A 7,988-nucleotide genomic window follows, 5' to 3' on the forward strand; every position below is an offset into this window, starting at 1 on the left:
CCTGATCAGCAGTCTCATTCCCCATGATACCAGAGTGACTGGGAACCCAAACCAGAGTTACATATACGCCAGAACGAGTAAGGATATATAAGAGATACTTGACGCTATATAAGTACCAATTAGGGGAAGAAAGAGGCGAGCATAAGGCGTGCAGAACATTTTGTGCATCCGTGAAAATCGTAACCTTATCATACGCATGTGACCTGATGGTCATGAGGGCTTGTCGAATAGCAAACAATTCGGCTGTAAAAACAGAAAAGGCAGAAGGGAGGGAAAACTCAGAGAGAGTATACGGGTGAGGGATATAAAAGGTTGCTCCAACACCGTGTATTGATTTTGACCCGTCGGTATAAATACTTACTTCCCTTAAGTTGTGGGAAAGTTGAATGGAATGGAGCTGCAAGTGAAGCCCATGAACAGAAACTGGCAAATAAGTTAATTTGGGAGGGAGGATTTACACAAGTAGTACAAGAACCGACTCGTCTCAATAACTTACTAGATATATTCTTGGTTAAACCATGGGAAATTGTTAATAAAACTGAGGTAATTGAAGGAATAGGAGATCATAAGGCTGCAATAATGGATGTAGGACTCGTACCAAAAAGGCTTAATAAGAGGGTTACACAAGACAAGAAATTATACAGAAAAACTAAAGTTGATGAATTTGGGACTTACCTTAAATCACAATTCAGTTGTTGGATAAGTGAAGGGAGTAATGTGGATACACTTTGGGCTAAATTTAAAGGAATCATTTGGGAAGGAGAGAAGAGATTTGTACCTGTTAAGAAGGGTAAAATGACCTCAGACCCTGTTTATTATACAAGCGAAATCAGAAAATTAAAAAGAAAATGTAGAATAGTAAACAGGAAAATCAAAGAGGGTAGGGAGAGTAGAGAAACTGGAAAACAGCTAATGAGGGAACTGAATAGAGTGAAAAAGGAAGCAAAAGAGAATTACATGAATGGCATACTTCAATAGGGTAATGATCGCAAAGGGAAGTGGAAAAAGCCGTATTCATACACCAGGAATAAAAAAGGAAAAGGAATCCAAATTCCTACAATGGTGCGAGAAGGGGGTGAACACTATTTAACAGATACTGAAAAAGCAAACCTATTTCGTAGGGAATTCAGAGATTCAGTAGATGATTGTCAGGAGTTGGAAACCATAACAGAAGATAGAGAGGGAGAGACACAGAGGGAAACAAGAAGCTTCTCATTCACAAATGAAGATATTTTCAGAGAAATCCAACTGCTTCAGCAAGGAAAAGCAGCAGGAAGTGATCAAATTACTGGGGAGGTATTAAAGACAATGGGGTGGTACATTGTGCCTTATTTAAAATTTCTCTTTGACTATGTAATAAATAATAGTGTAATACCAAAGGAATGGAAGAAATCTATAATAATACCAATTTATAAAGGAAAGGGTGATAAAAGGAAACCAGAGAACTACAGACCAATCAGCCTGACCAGTATAGTTTGTAAAATACTGGAGAGTTTAATATCGAAGTACATCAGAGGGATATGTGATGATAAAAATTGGTTCATGAGGAGCCAGTATGGATTTAGAAAGAAATTTTCTTGTGAGACACAATTGGTGGGATTTCAGCAGGACATATCAGATCAGTTGGATTCAGGAGGTCAGTTAGATTGCATAGCCATAGATCTTTCCAAAGCCTTTGATAGAGTGGAACATGGAATATTATTAAAGAAATTGGAGGGAATAGGATTGGACGTAAGGGTTACACGTTCGATAAAAACATTTCTAAATTCAAGGGTTCAGAAAGTTAAAGTAGGAAATAATGTATCGCAGGAAGAGAAAGTTTGGAAGGGAATTGCACAGAGTAGTATAATCGGTCCGTTACTTTTCTTAATATACGCAAATGATTTAAAGAACAATATAACATCAAAAATAAGATTGTATGCAGATGACATAGTCGTTTATAGGGAAATAAATAACATTGAGGATTGTTCAGAATTACAAAGGGACCTTGAAAGTATCCAACAATGGGTTGAAGAAAATAATATGAAGGTTAATGGAGGCAAATCAACTGTTACAACTTTTACAAAGAGGAGCTTTAAAACTGAATTTGAATATACTTTGGATGAGGTAGTTATCCCAAAAGATGGCAAGTGCAAATACTTAGGTGTGAGATTTGAAAGTAATTTGCACTGGAAGGGTTATGTTGATGACATTGTTGGGAAAGCATACAGATCGTTACATGTCATAATGAGACTACTTAAAGGATGCAATAAAGAATTAAAAGAAAAAAGTTACTTAAGTATGGTTCGTCCATTATTGGAATATGCAAACAGTGCTTGGGATCCTCACCAAGAATACCTAATAAAAGAAATAGATAGTGTGCGGAGGAAAGCAGCAAGATTTGTAACAGGGGATTTCAGGAGAAAGAGTAGTGTATCAGAAATGTTAAAGGAACTTGGGTGGGAAACTTTAAGTAAGAGAAGGGAGAAAACCAGACTTATAGGATTATATAGAGCCTATACAGGAGAAGAAGCATGGGGAGATAACCGTGAGAGGCTTCAGTTGGAAAATAATTATATCGGCAGGACAGACCACAAATATAAAATTAGAAGGAATTTTAGCAGAAGCGGTTGGGGTAAATTTTCATTCATTGGGAAGGGTGTGAAGGAGTGGAACAGTTTACCAGGGGTAGTGTTTGATCCTTTTCCAAAATCTGTACAGATATTCAAGAAGAGAATAAACAGCAACAGAAAAAAGTAAATTAAGTGTTAGAGGGCATTCGACCAGTGCAGGTTATTGAAAAAAATGTGTGATTAAATTAATTCCATCCCCTGGTCTAAGGAGTTGGACAGTCAAAGTAGGGGACTGCCTGTAGGGGTGAAGTACAGTGGGGACTTCGAGGGCCCTGGGACCGCTACGGTAGCTGTGAAGGCCCTTCAGGAACTCTGAAAAGTGGTGGCAAAAGGGGCTCTGGTTAAGAAGCAGCAGGTCATTATGCTACTTAGGTTCCAGAATGGGTAAAAAAAGTAAATAAATGCAATGTAAAGTTTAATCTTATACCAGTTGTATAGTATCATTTGAAGTAATTCCACATACTGTATATCAGTTGACTATATTTGTAAGTAGTTCTATTGTTAATTTAATATTTAGTGTTTGACAATAATTTATTTTAGTGTACCATTTGCACCTCATTTGCAAATAAAGAGATTTTGATTTGATTTTGATTTGAAGTGGAATACGTTTAGTTGCAAAAGGGGAAAGAGGAGTAGAATGTGTTAGACAAGAAAATTATTCCGAAGAAGATATAATTACTTGAGGACAAAAGGGCTGCAAATGGGAGAGAATATTCACGTGCTACCTGTTAACAAATACACTACAGAGAATACGAGATATCGCAAGACATTTATTGCCAGCGCACATAGCGGGACGACCTTAAAACTGAGTATAGTAACGAGTGCGACCAGCTTATGCAGTATGAAATTTTGATCTTGGATTTGCGTTAAGAAGAAGATTTTCGTGAAAATTTAATTTATCCGGTGACAAACGTTTTTGTAATTACATTCATGCAAGCACTGGATCATGTTTGGTAAGGTTTGTGCTGTTTTTGGCTGCAATAACTTTGAACTTGCTCAGCTATCGAAATCTTCCTTTCGCTTTCCTCGAGACAAAACATTGTAAATAAATTCCAATATTGTAAAACATTAGTATACACTTCACATAAGGTTTAACATTGAGTTTTCAACAAGTATTCTTATCTTAGATCAATTACATGAAGAACATTAATAGAAAATAGACATAAAACAAAAATTATTTTCCTACCTTCTTTCCCAGATCTGTTGAGTCGTGGGTGCATGCTGTGTCGCACATGTGGATTTGGCCCTATTTTATTACGGCTGGATACCCTTCCTCACGCCAACCCTGTATGGAGGGATGTAATCACTAGACCTCGGATTTTAGGGAAATGCCTATTTTGTTCTTGAAGACAGAATTTAAAATGAAGTTGTATTTACACGTTTCATGTATTTATAAGGTTAGAAACGGTGGTTCCACAGTGCCTAAAAATGTTTGAATTCACATTAGAACCTATATTTGCCTAAGTCCTATTTTTATCCCTAAATGGTTAAAATACTTTTAATGTAGTCTATTCAGAGAAAATACAATATTTGCTGACTCGTTTTCAGTATCTTAAACAAAATCTTAAAATCGGAAAACTGTAAACCACACACCCCGGAAAGCCTTCAGAACCTCCCGCAGCGAACACTTCCGTAGGCTGTCACGCGGGTGAAGACAATATCCACTGACCTGATGGAATAAACGTTTAATCTGCCTAAAAATACGGTATTTTAGAACCTATTTGAGAGCCTATTTCATTCTGTGAGAACATGTCGGTATTCCCGTTTGTTTAGTGTGTGAATTATGCCGAAAGTGTCAGGTTCCAAGTCGCCTTTAATTAAAAAGTAACATGAGTTTCCCCAGTTCACATCGGATGATAAAGTTATATTCTGTGACGTTTGCAGCAAAGAGGTGAAGGAAACTTGTTTTACATTTCCCCCTAACGAGTTGTTATCAATTTAGCAAAATAAACATGATATTTTAATTAAACCCTACTGTAGCGTTGCTTCGAGGACCACGCGTACACAAATAATAATAATAATAATAATAATAATAATAATAATAATAATAATAATAATAATAATAATAATAATAATACGGTAATAAAAATAATAAATGTTGCGGAAATTATAATACTAAAAATAATAATAATAATATTATTAAAAATAATAAGTTGACATAAAATGTGAATGAAGAAATAGAAAATAACGCAGACACTTAATAATATGAATAAGGAAATAGTAAAATGACGCAGTGGCGGTGAATTCACATCAGAACTTGGAAACGTGACGAGTATCATTCAATAAGCAATGTTAAATTAAATACAAGGGAACACTTACAGGCCTAAAAATGACAACAAAGAGAGGAGAGTGGAAGATGCTTGGAACCCTATGAGGTCCAGTTTTATTGGGTAAGTGTTATTTCAATGTTATCCTCAATGTTTTCTCGTTTCATTTAATTTAATTGCTTTGGTATTTCGATATTTCCTTGTTTAATGTCATTTTTAAAGTTTTAAATTCAACGTGTTTGAGTTTGCCCTAGATTCCAGCTGTTTGTAATTTCAAGTCTTGCACCTGTTTTTTTAAAATCAACAATCCATTCATTTGTGTTTTTGGATTCGTAATTGTATCAGTTTGTCAAAAGCGTTAAGTATCAGCTGTTTTGTGATTTAACTTTGTTTCTTGTAATTTTTCGTTTGTTATTTTTAATATAGTTGTGCTAGAGGGTGACTCCTTTATGTATTTTCTCCCCCATAACGCCACATCTTCGCAAGGACATCATAGGGTTCCAAGCACCTTCCACTCTCCTCTCTTAGTTGTCATTTTTAGGCCTGTAAGTGTTCCCTTGTATTTGATTTAATATTACGTATTGAAAGATACTCGTCACGTTTCCATGTTCTGATGTGAATTCACCGCCACTGCCTCATTTTACTATTTCCTTATTCATATTATTAAGTATGTATATTATTTACTACTATTTCTTCATTCTCATTCATTTATGTCAATATTTATTATTATTATTATTATTATTATTATTATTATTATTATTATTATTATTATTATTATTTGTGTACGCGTTGTCTCAAACAACCATCACATTTGTTCAACAGCAATAACCGCACAGGCGGTATAGGAAGTTTCACAACTAAAGCACATTTACATTTTCATCAGATTATAATTTTGACATATAGAAATACAAAAAATAATTTTCAAATAATTCTTCAAGAAATTCTTCAAGTTAAAACATCCCAAGTGTCTTTTTACAAGTTTGCTGACATTAATTTAAATTATCAATTACATAAAATTGACGTACTAAAAAATCACTTCACAACAATTCTCGAATCTTGCAATGTTCATTTACAGTTCCATATTATCTTGATGTTTCCCTAAAAAAAATTATTACACACATATTTAAATTAATATCTCTTGCCGCTACATAAAATAATTCCAGCAGAGTCCAGAGTTACAAAAATGAAATCCTTCAAACACTTTAAATAAAAAACTTTAAAATTATATTTCCCATAGTTCCAGTTCTCCGTACCACCACATGTTACAAATGCTCGATTTTGGAAAATGTGGAAAATTAGAGATAACTCCGGCACACAAAATGAACTTCTGCGTAATTACTGAACTTACATTAAGTGGGAATAGTCCGAAACATAAGAATGCATTTAAATAACATAAGGCCAAAACAGCGCTTACCGTGGCCGGCTGAAGACCCATTGCGTGACGGACGCAAAACGCGTCCGCCCGCTGTAGTGATCCAAATTCAAAGACGCGGACAAATTAACTCGCACACGCGAGAAGCCACAAACAGGAAAACAACTGATTACAAATAACCAATAGCAACACTCCTGTTTGCCACATTCACCAATAAAAATCCTAATATACTGGCCAATAAAAACACTTGAATTTTGGCCAATGACAACAATCTTCTGGAATCGCATATTGCATATTAGCGGATATTACAAAACGACAGGAAAGGGCCACTTACACGTGGCACACCCTGCCTCACAAGTCATGTATAAAAATCTCTTTGAACATAAATTTTCTTCATAGTCCATTTCTTCATAGGCCTAAATATGTAATAATTTTTAAATAAGAAAGCTATATACAATAATTTGCTTTGCATAAATTCTTCAGTTTTTTTAATGTTTTTGTTTACCCAAAATGATGACAAGACAAAATTAAATGATAACAAGACCGGGCGAGTTGGCCCACTATCGGCAGCCCTGAAAATGGTTTTCCGTGGTTTCCCATTTTCACACCAGGCAAATGCTGGGGCTGTACCTTAATTAAGGCCACGGCCGCTTCCTTCCAACTCCTAGGCCTTTCCTATCCCATCGTCGCCATAAGACCTATCTGTGTCGGCGCGACGTAAAGCCCCTAGCAAAAAAAAATGATAACAAGGACATCTGTTGCTTCACTGATTTCTGTTCACTGCTGTTCAACAACGGCCACACCTACTAAAATACGTAACATTGAATCTGCCCAAGAATATGGTATTTTAGAACCTATTTAAGAGCCTATTTTAGGCAATTGAATAACATTTTAGCACCTAAAATCCGAGGTCTAGTAATCACTATTGCATGTTTCTCTGATGGTTGGAAGTGTATTGTGTTGTCTGAAAACGAAAAGAAAGTGTTGGAACAAATACAAACACCCAGTCCCAGAACCAGAGGAAATAATTAGACGCGATTAAAATCCCGGAACCCTCCAGGAATCGAATCCGTGACCTTCTGAACAGAAGGTCACAACGCTGACCATTCAGGCAACAAATCGGACAAAGCGAAATCATTATTGAGTTTCATTATTTCTATCTGTATCAACATACAACTTTCGTCGTAGAGCAACGCAAAAATATTTATTTAGTTTCATTATTTCTATCAAGAGCCTCCGTGGCTCAGGCGACAGTGCACCTGCCTCTAACTGCTGTGTTCCGTGATTCTCCCGGTCGCTCCATGTGAGATTTGTGCTGGACAAAGCGGAGGTGGGTGAGGTTTTTCTCCAGTTACTCCGGTATTGCCTGTCGTATTTCATTCCAGCAACGATCACCAGTACCATTTCATTTCATCTGTCATTCATTAATCATTGCCCCAGATGAGTGCGACAGGCTTCGGCAGCTGGCACAATTCCTATCCTCGCCACTAGACGGGGCTTCATTCATTCCATTCCTGACCCGGTCGAATGACTGGAAACAGGCTGTGAATTTTCATTATTTTTATCAATTTTAACATGCAACTTGTGTAGTTTCAATCAAGGTCGGGCCGCCAGGTGCGCCGCTGTCAACATGTCTCGCAGTTTATTACGGCAGAATGCGGAAGTGTCCAGTATTGTCTAAAGTGTATTTGCTGTTAACATGTAATTCAGAGGGAAAGTCGTCCGAGTTTCGCTATT

Source organism: Anabrus simplex, chromosome 1, assembly GCF_040414725.1.
Source record: "Anabrus simplex isolate iqAnaSimp1 chromosome 1, ASM4041472v1, whole genome shotgun sequence".
NCBI classification, from domain to species: Eukaryota; Metazoa; Arthropoda; class Insecta; order Orthoptera; family Tettigoniidae; genus Anabrus; species Anabrus simplex.